Genomic DNA, 18152 nt, shown 5'->3' with positions numbered 1-18152 from the left:
TGTACATTATCTTTGAAAAAATATAAGGTGCTGTCTTTAGTCCAAAGGGTATCACAGTCCATTTGAACTTCCTTTTACCTAGTTTGAAGGTTAGAAATTTCTGGCTACTTGCATGTAATGGAATGTGCCAATAAGCATCTTTTAAATCTAGTTTGCAGGCCCAAGAGTTTAGATGTAGATAGGGAAATATAGTATTGGCCTTGAGCATGGTAAAAGAAGGTTTTTTAATCATGGTGTTGAGCACCTTCATGTCAAAGATTAGTCGTACTGTTCCATCTGGTTTGAATTTATAAAATATGTGGTTGGAGTAGTAAAAGGAAGTTCTGGGGATCTGTTCTATGACACCTAGTTTTAGCAGTCTGTCACATTCTCTTTCCAATATTTTAAGCTTGTTAATTGAATAAAATCTATCTTTACCTGTTCTTTTTAATGACCTCTGGGCTTTAAGCTTATTATTAAACGGAATTCTCACCCCTTCATTGATAATTTTACAAGCAAAAGAGGCATTGGGAAGCTTTCTCCAACTATCAATATTCTTTAGTAATGACTTACCTATCCTATTCTCTGGGGGGCTCTGGGAGGAGTTATTCATTGGGTTTGAGGCCAAAGGCAAGGTCTCTTTACTTCTATCTTGATTTATAGCATTTGGCCCAATGTCATGATGGTCTGGTGCAGAGAAAAGCTCGTTATTATCTGGTGCTGAGCAAAGCTCATTAACCACTGGTGCTGAGCAAAGCTCGTTATTAACTGGTGCTGAGCAAGGCTCATTAACTGGTGCTGAGCAAAGCTCATTATTAACTGGTGCAGAGTAAACATCATTATCAACTGGTGCATAGAATACTGGTGCTGAAAAAATCTCTTTGAACTGGTGCAGAGCATGGCTCAATTTCTAGGGTCTTTCTTTTCTCTGGCTCCTGAACTATTAGCTTGTCCATTTTGTGACCTCCCCCCCCCCCCCCCCTGTACCCACCTCGCCTATTACCTCTTCTAAGCGGCTGAGACTTGAATCTAAAGTTAGGGTTACCTTTCAGGAAACTGAACCTTCTCCCCTGAAATCTGCCCCCAAAGTTGAATTTCCTACCCCTGAAGTTTGCTGCCCCTCCTCTGAGGAGGGAACCCTTGTGAAAGCAGGCAGCAATGGCTGATTTTTGGTCTTCAGATGAATTCCAAACTTCTTTAATGTCTGCTTTGATTATAAGATCTCTTATCTCTTCCTTGAGGTATCTAGGAAGTGCTCTGCTTCTGAAATTTCTTATCAAATTTTGTATGAGGTCTATGCTCCTTCTTAGGGGACCAATAATAATCTTGGACAAAAAATCAATGTCATTTACTTTGGAGGGGTATACAATGTGTGCCAGTGCTGCATGCCCTTGAAAGGCAGAAATACTCATTTTAATATTTTCTATGTCATAAAAAAATTTTCTCTTATAGCTGTCATCAAATACCTTACCTTCAGGCCAGAAATTCAACTTTGGAGTATTAATTAATTTAAAAAAGTCTGAGAACTCCTTATTTTGACTACTAACAAAGAATTTATCACGGTTATCACTATGGCCTTCATTGAAAGTTAATGCTACTAGTGAATTGTTCAATTGAATTTTCCCTTCGCTATGAAAAGATAGTTCAGCTTTGAAATTGGTGGAAATATATGAAGGAATGGGTTTATGGAAGGTAAGAAGGTTGAAATCCTCGTAATCACTTTCATCTCCATTATTATAAAAGGAAAAGAGGTCTAAATTTGCACTTTCAGGTAATTCAGGTGATCGTCTTGAGCGCTTAGTAGGAGGGGGAGCCTCATTCTTCTTAGCAGGTGAACCACTTCTGCCGAGATGAATGTTTAATATCAGTGAATTATTTACCATAGATTAATTTAAATGTTTGTTCAACAGGTATAGTAAATATGGACAGCAGCGGACCTAGAAGGCTGAAGTCAGGCAATGGGGTTCACGACTCAAATAGCCCTCTTAGGTTAATTCAGTGCCATATTTAAGTGAATGATAAGTTTATATGTTATTATTAATAATCTAGACCTGCCTCATATGTAACCCTTATCAGATCGCCCCCCAGGGCCTAGGCTAGTGTCGATAGGTTTAAAGCGAGAAATGAAAACTCAAACTTACCTGTGGTCTAGCCTACTGCCTATTAAGCTGCGTGCTTTGATGTGTCAGGCAAGCAATTAGTTTTGTATACCTAATTATAATTTTGTTATATAAATATTTTGGAGTATTTAGTTTGTTTACTCCAATTATTCGTGTTGTAATCATGCACATGCTTTGCTTAAGCTACTTACGCTATGTTCGGAAATGCCTGCTCTAAGCATTGAAATCATAACAAACTTACGTATGGGGGCCGCCATTTGCATTTGTGACGTCATTAGTCTAAATCAGCTGCTTTCCATATGACGTTTTCGTTGTAAACAGAATTTAAAACCTTACCTTTTCTGAATGATTTTCATGAGTGTTTGATTCTGTTGGAGTAACATATTTACGATATCAGAATTAGAAGGCATATCACTTCCTGCAGTCGATTGTGTTCGTTTTTCGTTACTGATTTCGTTCTCCCCTTCGCTGGAGTCTTCGCTAAGCCGATGCACCTCCGCGTAAGTAAGAATTTGCCTAGCCATAATTAAGCCGTGGGCTGAGATATTACTCTGGTTGCTGAGTGCAGAATAATGAAAACCGGCAAATATATGTTGGGAGCAATGGGAGGGAAAAGAGGAGAACGTTCTATGCCGAAGTCAACTTCAGAAATGTGACTTCCATTACCGAGTCAACCCGCTCGTCCCTGGTAACTCCGCCCAAGGGGGCGTGGTTTAAGGCTCGCGCCGCTGCTTGGGGGGGTTCCGGGGGGGGGGGGTGTATAAGCTACCACTGGTGAGTCCGGAAGGTTGAGACCTCCCTCTCCAGAACTTGCAGTTCAGCGCTGTAGCGAACCGGTCCACAGAGGGGAGCCCCACAGAGTCAGGACTTTGTAGGCTACTTGAGGATAGAAAGACCACTCGGTAACTAGTATCTGTGTCGCACTGCTTAGACTGTCGGCGAGCCCATTCCTTTGCCCGGAATAAAGCGAGCTGCTAGGGTGATCGAGAGGAACTCGGGCCATCTTGGTATCTCTACTGCAAGATGGGATGGCTGTTCTGAAAAAGTACCTCCCTGTCTGAGCATGTAAGCCAACACTGTGGTGTTGTCGATCCTCACAACCACAGAGTAGTCCGCCAGGCTTGGTGGAGCTACTGAAGTGCCAGAAACACGGCCTTCACCTCTAGTAGGTCTAGAGAAGGTACTTTCCTGGTTCTGACTACCGGCCTGAGGTCCCGTGATTCAGAACATGGGGCCCCCCCCCACCCTTTCTTTGACGCGTCCGAAAACAGCATCAAGTCTGGGGGGAGGACGAGAAGGTCCACTCCCTTTTGTAGATTCTCGTCTGCTACCCACCACTGGGGGTCCGTCTGTTCCGGTTGTCCCATAGGGATCCAGGTGTCCGGGAAGTCGTGTCCCTGACTCCACCGCGACCTGAGTCGCCACTGGAAAGAACTCATCCTGAGGCGACTGTTGGAAACCAAACGGGCCAGGGAGGAGAAATGGTCGAGGAGACGTAACCACGTTTGGGTTGGAGGTTCTTCTCGTGTGAGGAAAGGTCTCGCGACCTTCCTCAGCCTTGCTATCCTGTCGTCTGAAGGGAAGGCTTTGGGAGATCGGTGTCTAAGACCATGCCTAGGTATACCAGACTCTGAGAGGGCTGCGGGGAGGACTTCTCGAGGACCACCATGATCCTTAGAACTTGGCAAAGTCCGAGAAACTTGTCCCGATGGCGAAGAAGGGTTGCCTTCGAGTCTGCTGGGATCAGCCAGTCGCCCAGGATACGGAGGAGACGGATGCCGATCCTGTGAGCCCATGAAGAGATCAGAGTGGACACCTCGGCGAACACTGAGGTATTGTGGAGAGACCGAAGCACAGCACCTTGAACTGGTATATCTGTCTTCCAGGCAAAAACCAAAGTACTTCCTTGAAGACGGGTGGACCGGGATTGGAAGTACGCGTCCTACAGGTCCAGTGTACACATGAAGTCTTGTGGTCTCACCGCAAGACTGACCGTGTCTGCCGTCACCATGCTGAACGGAGACTGTTTGACAAACCCGTTCAGTGTCGAGAGGTCGATGACCGGTCTCCAGCCTCCAGACGCCTCCTCACAGGGAGGAGTCGATTAAAGAAGCCAGGAGACCCGTTCGCAACCTCTTGGAGGGAGCGCTTCTTCAACATGGTCTGGACTTCTGCCGGGAGGGCCCGTCCCCTTACCGATGCCTACCCAGGGAGGGGGGAGGGGCTTGTTACCGACACTGGATCTATTGAAGGAGGCAAGCTCAGAGAGCTGGCCCTAGGCCTTGTCTCTGGCGCTCTTCATTCCCTGAGACCAGGGCAAAGCTGCACCGGCCCTAGGGAGGTCCTGGGTGGCGTAGATTCGGTCCCGGACCGTATCCTTCCCTTCACGAGGAGGAATCTCTGGGTCTGGGGTCCCCTTGGGGTTCCTCCTGAGGGTTAGGACCTGCCAGAATGCGAGTTCCGACCCCTGGAGCTCTCCTCCTGATGAACTGGCAGCGAGGTCTCCCGTCCCCAGAGGCTCTTCCTGGGGAGACTCGCAGACATGCTCCAAGGGTCCATTTGGTTCCTGTCGGGTCCTTGCGGAAGTCTGGGCCTTCGGTTCCCTCCTAGGAGAGAAAACAGGACACCAGCAATGAAGGATGTAAGGCTTTCGCCCCCTCCGCACGAGAAGATTTCTCAGAAAGAGGCGGGGATTCCCCCTTTGGTATGATGGGGGAGAGGACCGGATCTTCCGACCCTCCTGGGGTGGGTAATGCTTATCCGCAGGGGAGGGGGAGGAAGTCTGAGGAGGGATAGGAGCCTGCGTAAGGACTCGCGAAGAGACAGGATAGTCCTTGGAGGAGATACCATGTCAGGGATTCCTCTCTCTCTCTTCAGGGGGGGAGGAAGTTGCTACTGATTAGTGACCCCAGTCAGAAAGCACAGGCTCATTGCCTGCGTAAGCGCTCTGACAACGGTGTACCACCAGGGTTGCTGACTGACCGTCGCGCTGTCAGATAGTCCCTCTGGAGGGAAGAAGATCGTTCGATCCCTTAGAGGAGTTGACACATGAGGGTTCGCCCGTAGAGAATCTGCAATGAAGGGAGAAGAGACCTTTGACCTGTCCGGAAACCTCCCCTCCTCCGGAGAGGGCGGTGCTCTGCGCTGCGGGGAGGGGAACGCGAAGGTGGCCTGACCTCCAGAATCTCTAATGTAATTCAGGCGTGATCGTGTTGGAGAACGGTGCGCCGATCATGCTGGTGATCGCGTGAAAAGCACAGTTCTGGGTAGCGCGTGAACGAAACGTGCGTAGCAGGATAACCGCGCTCGCGCGCACGCCTACACGCGTGAGCGTGGGCGTATCGGCGGTTGCGCGGGGGAAACCATCGGTGCCCGCGCGGACGATCCTCGGCGCTTCCGCGCGTATGAAGATCGTCGGCGCTTGCGCGCGAAAAAAGATCGTGGGCGATTGCGTGGGGAAACCATCCCACACGCGGACGATCTTGGCGACAGAAGATCGCCGGTGCTTGCGCGCGACAGAAGAACGTCGGCGATTGCGCGTGGGAAACCATCCCGCACGCGGAAGAAATAACGCGGACGATCTTCGGCATTTACGCGTGTACGAAGATCGTCGGCGTTCGCGAGAGAAGATCGTCGGCGTTCGCGAGAGAAGATCATCGGCGTTCGCGAGAGAAGATCGTCGGTGATTGTGAGCGGGAAACCATTGGTGCCCTCACGCGTACGATATCCGGCTATGTAAGACGATCGTTGGCGATCACGCGCGCGCGGACGATCTTCGGAGCTTACGCGTGTGCGAAGATCGTCGGCGATTGCTCGCGAGAGAAGATAATCGGCGATCACGCGCGGGAAACCCTCGGTGCCCGCGCGCGGACGATCTGCGATGATCGCGCGCGGGCAACCATCCCACGTGTGGACGAGCAGGAAACCGCGCGAGGACAAGCGGGAAACCGCGCGCAGATGATTTGCGATAATCACGTGAGCCTCGATGATCGCGCGCGGAACGATCTTCGGCGCTTACGCGCGTTATGAAGATCGTCGGCGCTTACGCGCGTTATGAAGATCGTCGGCGCTTACGCGCATTATGAAGATCGTCGGCGCTTACGCGCGTTATGAAGATCGTCAGCGCTTGCGCGCGTATCAGAAGATCGTCGGCTACCGATCTTCGACAATCGCGCGCGGACAGACCTTGAAGATCGCGCGCGGGATGGTTTCCCGCGCGCGGAACGGTCTTCGGCGCTTACGCGCGTTACGAAGATCGTCGGCACTTGCGCGCCCAGCGCGTATCAGAAGATCGTCGGCTAACGATCTTCGACGATCGCGCGCGGTTTCCCCCGCGCGGACGGACCTCGAAGATCGCGCGCGGGATGGTTTCCCGCGCGCGGAACGGTCTTCGGCGCTTACGCGCGTTACGAAGATCGTCGGCACTTGCGCGCCCAGCGCGTATCAGAAGATCGTCGGCTAACGATCTTCGACGATCGCGCGCGGTTTCCCCCGCGCGGACGGACCTCGAAGATCGCGCGCGGGAAACCATCCCGCGCGCGGACGATCTTCGGAGCTTACGAGCGAATGAAGATCATCGGCCCTTGTGTGTCTAGTACAGTAGGGTCCCGAATTAAGCGTGTTCGAATTACACGATTCCCCTTTTCCCCGATCGCTATTTTTCAAAAATAAATTTTCTGTATCCGCGAGGCTGTTCAAAGTTCGCGAGTCAAGCACTACAAAATGTATCAAATCTATTGTCTTTTTAAGTATATTGGTAGCCCTAAATACGGTGATTTATAATAAATGTTACAAAACAATATTAACATTACATTTCATTAACATAATTTCATAATGAATAGCCTATTTAAGGATAAAATTCCACATCAACAATTAAATCAACTGTTAACTGTGCGAGTCCAGCTGACAAAATGTAAACAGAAATGTGGTTACGTTCTCGGCAATCTTTATCTTTCTCCAACCTTACGATAATTGTAATGGTAGTGTTAATGATGGTATATTAAAGCATTATTTTTGTTTAGTACAGTATATTTAAAAGCCTTATTTTTCCCTCTGGGCGTTCAAGGTTTTCACGAGTAGACTGGGTTCGTTTATCGGCAGTGAATAGCCTAAACTTCGGTAACAAGTCGTCAATATTTTGTCATATTTTAAACAGTATACATTTGATTTGCAAACATTGGTTTTGTAGAGTAGACGGTAAAATAAAATCTAGAGAGAGAGAGAGAGAGAGAGAGAGAGGGGGGGGGGATATTCACTGCCGATAAACGATAACAAACCCTTTAATGCAAACTAACTGTATCCTTTGATATTCCTCTATATTTATCACGAATTCCTTCTATACCTCCTCAGACACTCTTATTTCAAATATCTAAATTATTCTTATCACAACTAACACCATCTAGTCATTTTCATTCCATTATATCTATTATTCCTCTGGATCTTATTCCCTTTCCTTATTCTGTTTATTCGGTGGGATTCGTTTTTCCCTTTACCGTCTTTCAGAATCTATTTTTAGCCACTGGCAACCAAATCCCCCCTTCCCCCGTCTCCTACCGTCTCCCCTGCGAGTCCACCCAGCCTATCTCATCACTCCCCCCACCTTCATCCTCCCCTGTTCTAGGTCTGTAACCTTCTGCGTCATAATATCTCTCTCTCTCTCTCTCTCTCTCTCTCTCTCTCTCTCTCATCTCTCTCTCTCTCTCTCTCTCTCTCTCGTTATACAATACAGTACTTACAAATAGATGAAGAAACCAAAATCGGTTTTCTTGAAGTGTCAATTAAATACAAAACGAAAAAATTATACCGTGTATACATCCATTTCAATCATGGCTTAAAATACGGTAACCGATTTCGTCCGCAAACCACTATTTTTTAGGAAACACCATTCTATTCCAGAAAATTTTTACTCTTTAAATGTCAATTGCGCTATAATAAAACATGTACTTATGTTGTTAAATTTCGGGTGTGTTTTAAAAATCGAGTATTGCTAACTTATTTTTGTTTTACTTTTGGCTGTGATCACATCAGCTGATGTCTAGCTTCCGCGCGAATACAATAACAAAGAATTGTTTACACCATTTCTTAACTTATTCAAACCATCTATACAGTTAATATTACATAAACACCAATGTGTTATAACCTATCATATTTATTGTTTAGTACTTTAAAACCATCCCTCTCTCTCTCTCTATCTCTCTCTCTCTCTCTCTCTCTCTCTCTCTCTCTCTCACATCGAACGTTATAGCGGTAACCTAATTGTTCGGTGACTTTAAAAATAGGCCTAGTACTTTCTTCTTTTACCTTTTTTGCATATGGATCCATAATTGAGGTGGGTACAAGTTGACTTATAACTGAAGTTAGGAAAAGTATTTTGGATATGGAAAGGACAATTATCTTTCGTAACAGTTTAGAATTATCGTAACTTATCACTCTGTCATTAGCGGCAGTTTGCTGTTGTGGATTAAACGCATAAGGAAAAAAAAAAATTCCAGCTTTGCTATGAATTTTAGGAATTTATATGGATACGGTAAGTAAAATATTTGTAATAACATAATGTTTACTAAATGTTTCTAATATCATTAGTTATGACTTAGATCATGTGTGTTTAATACATTCGTTTGTTTATTATGATCGAAGATGGAGTGTAAACAAATGGAAGGTTTCCGTTTCAGGCGGCATCATAAAGAAAAACATTTCATAAATGGCATTCATTTCATTTATTTGAAAGTTCTAATAAAAAATAATTAGAAAATTGGTAATAACAAATTCAACATATAATCTATACTTGGTAAAATTGCTGTCAATTCAAAAACACAGATGTATAAATGCGTCTGTTTCTTCGTTGTGATCAGAGATAAACGTAAACAAAACATTGGTTGTCGTTTTCTATTGTGCTTTTTAGCGTGTTTAGGAAACGCATGATATAAAATCGCCTTTATTTTGATAATTCTGGATTTTCAATCATACAACAAGCTAGTCTATAGAGTGATGGTTTTGCTATTCACCAGTTGTATTATACAATAGATATGACAAACATTAAAATTTGTCTGTATTTTGGGTTGTGTTATAACGGGAAATATATGGTGTTTACACCTATCCTGGTTGTAATTTTAACCATTTTTCAAGTTATTAGAACTTTAAAGTATATTAAATGTTTTATTTATTTACAAAAACAATTTGATATTATAAAGAAATACAGTATAGTACAAAGAAAGTATTGGAAATGGGTAGTAAACACATTTGAATAGGCAAATTGCTGGTTGCCATGGCCACAATGGAATTATTTCTGTTAGTTGTGTGTTTCGAAATTCGCGATTTTCCATTTACACGAGGTCATTAATCGACCAAATTCTCGCATAATTCGGGACCCTACTGTACACAACAGAAGATCGTCGGAGAGAGCGCGCGCGCGCGCTAGGTTGAAGGTTCAGCTAACTCGTAGATCAGGAACTGGGATGTGTCCCTAAAAGGGAGGGCATCCCCTGAAGAGGACCAAGGCAGGTCTGCTTCAGAGAGCCGACGATCAACTGGAAGTACTGCTAAACATTCCGAGGAGTGGTCTCTGTGAGGGACCTCTCCCGCGAACGGGAGAGGTGTCCTTCGTAGAAGAGACTTGGAGACACCGCAGGCTGAACCGCTGGTGAGCGCCTGTGCGCTATCTCAGGAACTCCAACGATGTGCGCTAATGCGCAGGGAACGTTGGTAGCAGCCTCTGGAACAAGATGTCTCTGGAAGGCAGTCTCAGGAACACCAGGAACAGCAGCCGAGCGCTAGCGCGCAAGAGAACGTTTGGCGCGCAGGGGATACCTGGCGTCTAAAGGACTTACTCACGATGTGAGAAAGCCTCCTCTGCCGCGGAGGGAAAGGAGCCCGTTGGATAACGGGGAGCGTGGGCGCCCAAAGCACGTCAGCAGCCAGGAACGGATACGGCAGGTCAGCAGGTCCACTGAGGGCACGAGAGACCAAAGGTCTAACGTAGCCTGAGTACAGTAGCGAGGCCCCGAGGGGTTGAGTTGCGAGACCCCGAAGGGTCAGCGCAACGAGAAACCGAAGTTTCCCAGTCACTAATCACCGAAGTGTAGTAGTGTCTAAAGTTACGAGAGCCCGAGGGATCTGCGTAACTTAAGTTCCAAGACCCCGAAGGGTCAGGGAAAAAGAGAAACCGAAGTTTCCCTGTCACTAAACACCGAAGTGTTAGTGACTGAGCAGCAAGCTGTTTCAACAGGAACAATCCTCCGAAGAGGAATCTCTATGAGTGGCCTCTCTCACGAACGAGAGAGGTGAGCACTTCGTAGGAGAGACTGGTGATGGAGCCCCCAAGGGCCGTAAGATCAGCTGACGTAAACAGGAACAAACCTCCGGAGAGGAGTCTCTTTGAGTGTCCTCTCACGCGAACGGGAGGAGACACTTCGTAGAAGAGACAAAAAAGGAGCAATCCTCCGAAGAGGAGCCCTTAGTGCGGCCTCCCTCGCGAACGAGAGGGGTCAAGACTGATCTTGCAGCTGCTCAGCCCCTTGAGCGTAGCTACATAAGCGACCGCTCAGCCCCGAGAGCATAGTCGCTAGTACCATGGTCCGGCCTTGCAACCACTCAGCCCCTTGAGCAAGTTACAAGGCCGGTCGCTCAGCCCTAAGAGCATAACCGCCTAAGGACCAGGAAAAAGGATAAGAAGGGAAGTTAACTAACTACCCTGGAGGCGAACCTCCTTATCGTTCTAGGATGCACTGAAGAGCTGACAGTAGTCACAGGGGAACTTCTAAGAGAAGGGAACGCCCCTGACGATGTCCTAGAGAGACGGCGGCGACAGCAGACTCCCCAGGCATAAACAGGACAGCTCTGCTTCGAAGGCACACTACAGGCACGAAGAAACAGCATCGTAAACTGGGAAATAAAAATGAATAATTATTTAACAGAAATTCCCCTGAACTCCGAAGAGAAACCCCGAGGGAAAGTAAAACATAAGAACGAAAGTAGGTATGCGCCCTCCTCCCCCACTGACATGCACGGGCGAGGGGGGAGGACAAAAAACTTAACAAAACAGAATTATAACTATAATTATGTAACTGACTTTGAATGTTCCAAGAATCACAGACCCCCGAAGGGACGTGTTCCCGAGCTGAAAAGTTTAAAAATACAATTAGATTTATAAAAATAATTGAGACAAATAAAAACGAAATAGCGACTCGGCCCGAGAAGCTATCGTAGAAGACGTAGTACAGAGTAAGAGGTGAACGACCTCGAGAGAGGGGCCGTACTCCACGAAGGCAACCATGGTGGCCTAGGAGGTGAACGGCCGTGACCAAAAAGAGAATCGTGGTGGCCTAAGGCTAAGCCGGCGATCACTCTCGTAGACGTACACAACACACACCGCACAAACACTGAAAAGGAAACTTACTATATTCTATACACAAGAATATATATAAACATCAATAATGTTTAAATATATTAAGTATAAGAAAAGGTAAGTTAAAAAGACAAAACATTAATGGCCCTCAAGCGAGGATGGGAGCGGAGACATCCGTTCGCCATCCGAGCCAAAAGTAAAGTGGAGTTCGTACTGTGTGTGTGAGGGGGGAGGGGTAGCAAGCTACCCCTCCCTACCCCCCGCTAACTAGCGGAGGGGTCGTAAACCCTCGTTAAAATTCTTATGGCTCGTCATTCAGCTACACCAAAGTAATTACCCCATGTAAATAGCGTGGTTTGTATTTTCAGTTACGGAACAAAGATCTTTTAGTTAAGGCCTACAGTCCACTGCTCAAGATATGAACTGACCCCACAACCATCCTACAAAGGCACATTGCTAGGAGCAATAATTCAGCTGTAGCATTATTGCATCCTACTAAATGTTATGAAAAACATGATATCTAAAATATTTTCTGGGAGAAAATCTAAACCAAAGAATCTTGTATTTCCTCCTGACTAATGAAATAATTTGTCAATCTTCAATTATCAAAAAAGGATAGATTTTCAACTAAAAATCAAAGAAAACTGATAATGATTTTGTCTTGCAGAACAGGACTTTTCATTAATTTGTATTATCTGCAGTAAAACATAAATGATTAAATTCCGCATTCACACACTATGGGGTATTTTATAGATCACAGTATGTGAGTACTTCAAATATTTTGATTTAGCTAATACTGTATTTTCAGTTTACTCCACTGAGCAAGACATCCAAAAACTTACATGACAGTATAGTACCTAAATGTTATTTAATTAAATGAATATATCATATATAAATTCTTTACATTCATAATGAAAACCTTTAACAAAGTATGTTAGCATTATCCATTCTTACATTAAACCCTATCCAAGTTTTATGAAACACTGATAATGACAGTTCGCTACCAAAACACTCCAGTATCCAGCAGATTTTCACCTGAGCACTATACAGCCCAATTAAAAGTTTGGCAAGTAATGTCAGAAATATAGGTAGTGGGTTGGTCAGGGCACCAGTCACCCGTTGAGATACTACTGCTAGAGAGTTACGGGGTCTTTTGACGGGCCAGATAGTATTACACTGGCTCATCTCTGGTTACGGTTCTCTTTCCCTTTGCCTACACATACACCAAATAGTCTGGCCTGTTCTTTACATTGTGGAGGATTAATTCTATTTTATTTATTTTTTTTGTTTGCCAAATCAAAAGAGAGAGAGAGAGAGAGAGAGAGAGAGAGAGAGAAAGAGAGAGAGAGAGAGAGAGAATTTTATTTGCTTTAGTTTTGCCAAATCGAGAGAGAGAGAGAGAGAGAGAGAGAGAGAGAGAGAGTGTGAGGAGAGAGAGAGAGAGAGAGAGAGTGTGTGTGTGTCCGCAGTGCCCGCTGCCGAACAAGTGGTAATTAGCGTAATGATTGTTTGTAGTGGGAAAGACTGTTGATATAATTGAGGTTGTTTGTTTACATTTTTAGCTAGGTTAGGGCAGTAATGAATGTCTTGGGCGAAAGGATTTTCTATTTGATTGTAGCAGGAGTCAGTTGCTTTTTGTTCGTCGACAGCCGGCTATGAAGTGATTTTTTTTTGTATTGGAGTAAGTACTATTTTCAATTATTTTTGTTAGGCGCGATCATGAATGATAGAAAGTTTATTATTTATCTTTGATTATAGTGCGATAGTTTAGTTAGTTAGGAGTTTTCGTAAGCGTTTTTCTTTTTTATTGCAGGCTGTAATTCCTCCTTTGGACTCCTTTGGAGTTTTTGTTTGTCCGTGGCCTGTTGGTTGCCTGCCGCACATTTATAGATACAGTAGATTGATGACGACCCCGTATGTTTAATCATGTAAGGATTTGGATATAGACCGCTCTTATAACTGTTGATGACCAAGCCTAATATAAGTCCCAGATGATGATGATGATGATGACACTGGTTTGGCCTGGATGTGGAGATGATATTCTGAGAGTATAGTTAAGCGATTGCGAAGTGAAATTGGCCGTAGGCTAATACTCTTTGTTAAGAAGATGTGGCAGTGGGCTAGGAGTTACCCGTATGTGGACGACGGTTACCACACACAAACTTATATATTGAATATTTTGGCGTTTTCGCTTATGTTGGTGTTAGATGTGATTATTTGTTTCTGGTTTATGGCATATGGTTGATGGTTTAGTGTTCAGTGATTTGTTTTAGTGTTTAAGTATTTTTCGTTACTGTGTGTGGAGTGAGTGTTTTTTCGGTACTATGTGTGGACTGTTGGTGTTGGGTTTGTAAAGTTTTCTGATTATTGGTGAGTTCTGTGTACCCACACACACCGTTATATTATATATATATAAAATAGTCTGTTATTTTTTTGTCTGTTTTAGTGTTAAGTCTGTTTAATGATGTGTGATTTTTTTGGTTGCAGTTAATATAGTTTTAAGGTTATGTTTTGTTTTATTGTTTCCTTCGTGCAATAGTCCAGTTGACGTAAAGTAAGGGGAAAGTTTGTGTTGTGGGATAATTTGTAAGTCAGAGTGATTCAGGGGTGTGGGGGTTTGTTTTGGTTAACATCCCACCACAATATATTCTCTTCTGTCCACATACACCTAACAACATTGAGATTACCAAACAATTCTTCTTCACCCAAGGGGTTAACTACTGCCCTGTAATTGTTCAGTAGCTACTTTCATCTTGGTAAGGGTAAAAGAGACTCTTTAGCTATGGTAAGGAGCTCTTCTAGGAGAAGGACACTCCAAACACAAACCATTTTTCTCTAGTCTTGGGTAGTGCCACAGCCTCTGTACCATGGTCTTTCACTGTCTTGGGTTAGAGTTTTCTTGCTTGAGGGTACACTCAGGCACACTATTCTATCTTATTTCTCTTCCTCTTGTTTCTTTAAAGTTTTTATAGTTTATGTTGACTTTAGAAAGGTGTCTTCTGCATAATCACGTGAAAGGAGTTTCCTTATAGTGTGTCTGAAATAGCACCACCATTTTCCTTTATAACTCGTGTTCCAATGTTTTTTTGTTAGTTTTCTTGGTTGTATATTTAATTCTGTTTCTCTTACTTGAAGTGTATATTGAAGTACAATTAATTTAGTATTTGATATTTACAAGTCATCATATTTATGAGTGTGAATTTTATAACTATTTTTGCTTAATGTAAGTCTCATTATATTTACTTAGGAGTTTAGTTGTTCTAATAAAATCAGAGGTTTAAGAAAAACATGGTGTTTCCTTCTAGCCCAAAGCTCTCCTTTTTCCATACCTTCCTGTACGATGTGGGCTTAATAATCCCCCACATTTTGGTGCCCAGACCAGGGAACACTCCCTCTAAGAAAATAAGCAAGTTGTGCAGTGAAGATAATGGAGAAGTTAAAGAAGACTAGGACTACATGTAGAGGGTGGGTGACAAGAGCTTCCAAGGCACTGAGTGACCTTCTGAAGTCTTCCACCACAACTATTAGTCAATTTGAGTATGCTATCAAGGAATACGACCAGAGACTAGCTAAGTTGGATGAAGTCCAAGAAGCAATAGAAATTGAGGTAGCTGAAGAAGAACTAGAACAACTTTTGGATGAAGCCCATGAGTTTAGAACAGTAAGTGTGCAGCCTAGGATACAAGCTGAAGACCAGATAAGGAAGTTAGCAGCATCTGGTTCTATAGCTGGCAGTATAAGTGGACAGTCTTCATCTCGAGAGTCAGATATCACCAATGTCAAGTTACCCAAGCTGGAGCTACCGAAGTTTAGTGGTGAAGTGACCCAATGGCAGTCCTTCTGGGATCAATATAATTCCCACATCGATGCAACAGACCTTCCAGTGATTAGTAAGTTCACTTATTTGCTGTCTTTGCTGGAGGGAGATGCCAGGAATGTAGTGAAGGGACTAGCTCATACCAGTGCTAATTACCAGGTTGCCTGCAAACTACTGAAGGAACGCTACCACAAGCCAGAAAGGATTATTTTTGCTCATGTCCAGGCATTGTTAAATGGTGAGGTCAACATTAATGTCAGCGGATCCAAGGGTGTGGCATAGCTGTGGAAATTACGAGATGACATTCTAATACACATCCGCAGTTTGGAGGCGCTAGGCATCACAGGAAAACAATGTGAAGTGTTTCTTACACCTATCATCCTCTCCCGTTTGCCAAGTGAACTACGGCTAGAGTGGGCCAGGGATGGTGATGGACATGAGAGTGATTTAGATTGGTTATTGACATTCTTAGACAAGGAAATTTCAAGATTAGAAAGGTCTGAAGCCTTTAAGGGAAAGAGCAGTATTGAAGTAAAGAAAATTGAAAATAAGAGTTCTAAAGACAAGGTGTATTCAGCCGCAGCCCTTCATGCTTCGTCCAAGCAAGAAAACACAATGTGCAGTTTCTGTGCCAAGAAGCACAAATCGGAAAACTGTTATGGTGTGCTAGAATTGAGTGGAAAGGAGCGAGATGAAAAAATAAGAAGTTTAGGCCTATGTTTCAAGTGTTTGAAGAGTGGACACATGTCAAGAGACTGTAAAGCTCGTACAAGGTGTACAAAGTGTAACGGTGCCCATTCTACCTTAATGTGTGGCATTAGGCTGGAAATGAACCTTAAGAAGGAGGAAAGTGAAGCAAAGGAAGGTGCTATTGGCAGTGACAAGCCTGGCGATGTGGCACTTCTAACAGGGCAAGGTGGTAACTGTGCCATTTTACAAACTGCCAAAGTTCAGGTGAGTGGTAGTGATGGTACTGTTGTCACTGCTCAGGTAATGTTTGATAATGGTGCAGACAGGTCTTATATTAGTAGCAAATTTGTGAAGAAGTGTAAACCACAAAGGATCACTAGTGCACCTATGCCATACTCTAGTTTTGGTGGTCATAGTAGTGGAAAAAATGAACACAGAAATTTTTATGAGTTAAAGTTGTGGGACTCTGACAAGAAGGTGGTACGTATTATTGCTGCGGAGATTCCCAGAATATGTCAACCCTTGGTTAGGCCTATTGTACCAGATTCAGTGCTTAACTCTTTCTCTCATGTTGTATTAGCTGATGATTACCACCATGATTCTCCCATTGAGATTGATATACTGATTGGTCTAGATTTCTACTGGACACTGATTTCTCCTGTAGATGCCTTCCAAATTAACCATGTCGTAGCCATGAAGTCTCTCTTTGGTTATGTCTTGAGTGGCAGGCTGTATAAAATCAATGACTCTTGTACCTACTCTGTACCACAATTATTGTGTATCTCCTCTGTTTCAGATTCAGATTTGTGTAAGTTTTGGGATTTGGAAACTGTAGGGGTTAAGCCTAGGGAACTTGTTGAAAGTTATAGTGAAACCAAAGTTTTCAAAGAATTTGAGAGTACAGTGGTACCTCTACATACGAATTTAATTCGTTCCACAACCAACTTCGGATGTAGAAAATGATCGGATGTAGAAACGAATTTTCCCATAAGAATACATGGTAATTCAATTAATTCGTTCCTCAGCCTAAAAACCCATAATAAATCCTTAATAAATGGCTACACATAATTACACATACCAATAACATAACTGCATAATATGAAAGAAGCATGTAAAAAAGATAATTATAAAGAAATAATAAATAAAAAATGTGTTTTATTGCCACTTTACCTTAGAGACAGGCCAACGCAGGTGTAGGAATTGCTACGCCAGGAGACGGACGATCGGTGAGAAGGTAGACATGGTGTTAACATGTTCTTTAAATAAATACTCTCTCTCTCTCTCTCTCTCTCTCTCTCTCTCTCTCTTGTTCTTCTTCACTGTTAGTGTTAGAGACGTCTATTAATTTTTTCTGAGAGAGAGAGAGAGAGAGAGAGAGAGAGAGAGAGAGAGAGATTAAACAAAAATGAGAGATTAAACAAAAATGTGTTGTGTACATATGATTTTTAACAGCATTAACGAGTTGAAAGACAGTTAAATGTAACTAAAAAAACAATATCAGCTAATCTGAATTCCTTTATTAACTAAAACAAATATTGATACAAACACACTCGTGTGCGTATGCGCAAACACACACACACACACGCACGAGGAGACACGATCGGCGAGGAGGTAGAGATGGTGACTGCAATAACATACCGTAACTTACACTACGGAAATTTTAATCTAACTTAGCTTATTTATTTTCTTTTTATTTTTATATTTCATATTTTTTAAATTTTTTTTTCTTTTGATTTTTTATTTTCATCACTTTCAGTGACGAGTTACGGTATGTTATCGCAGTCACCATCTCTACCTCCACCCCGACCGTCTCTCTTACTGCGTAGCAATTTTTGCACCTGTGTGTGTGTTTGTGCATACGCACACGAGTGTGTTTGTATCAATATTTGTTTTAGCTAATAAAGGAATTCAGATTAGCTGTTATTACATTCTTAGTTACATTTAATTGTTTTTCAACTCCTCGACGCTGTTAAAAATCATATGTACTCTAAACACATTTTTGTTTAATCTCTCTCTCTCTCTCTCTCTCTCTCTCTCTCTCTCTCTCTCTCGGGAAAAAAAAATAATAGACGTATCTAACACTAACAGCGAAGAAGAACGAGAGAGAGAGAGGGAGAGATTTTATTTAAAGAACATGCTAATGCTATGTTTAGAGAGAAACAGAAAAAGAGAGTAGTCGTATTTAAAAGAACTTTTTAATGCT

At 43.5% G+C, this 18152-nt stretch overlaps 1 protein-coding gene and 1 pseudogene across 2 annotated transcripts in view; one reads left to right on the top strand and one right to left on the bottom strand.

Moving 5' to 3' along the window:
• Nhe1 (Na[+]/H[+] hydrogen exchanger 1) overlaps positions 1–18152 on the bottom strand; it is a 236014-nt gene that overhangs the window by 136678 nt on the left and 81184 nt on the right. The gene's annotated exons all lie outside the window — the stretch shown is intronic.
• LOC137623668 (uncharacterized) lies at positions 14870–16912 on the top strand (annotated as a pseudogene).

Source organism: Palaemon carinicauda, chromosome 30 (assembly GCF_036898095.1).
Source record: "Palaemon carinicauda isolate YSFRI2023 chromosome 30, ASM3689809v2, whole genome shotgun sequence".
Lineage (NCBI taxonomy): Eukaryota > Metazoa > Arthropoda > Malacostraca > Decapoda > Palaemonidae > Palaemon > Palaemon carinicauda.
The sequence above is the reverse complement of the archived record's forward strand: the minus strand, read 5'-3'. Positions and strand labels throughout refer to the sequence as shown.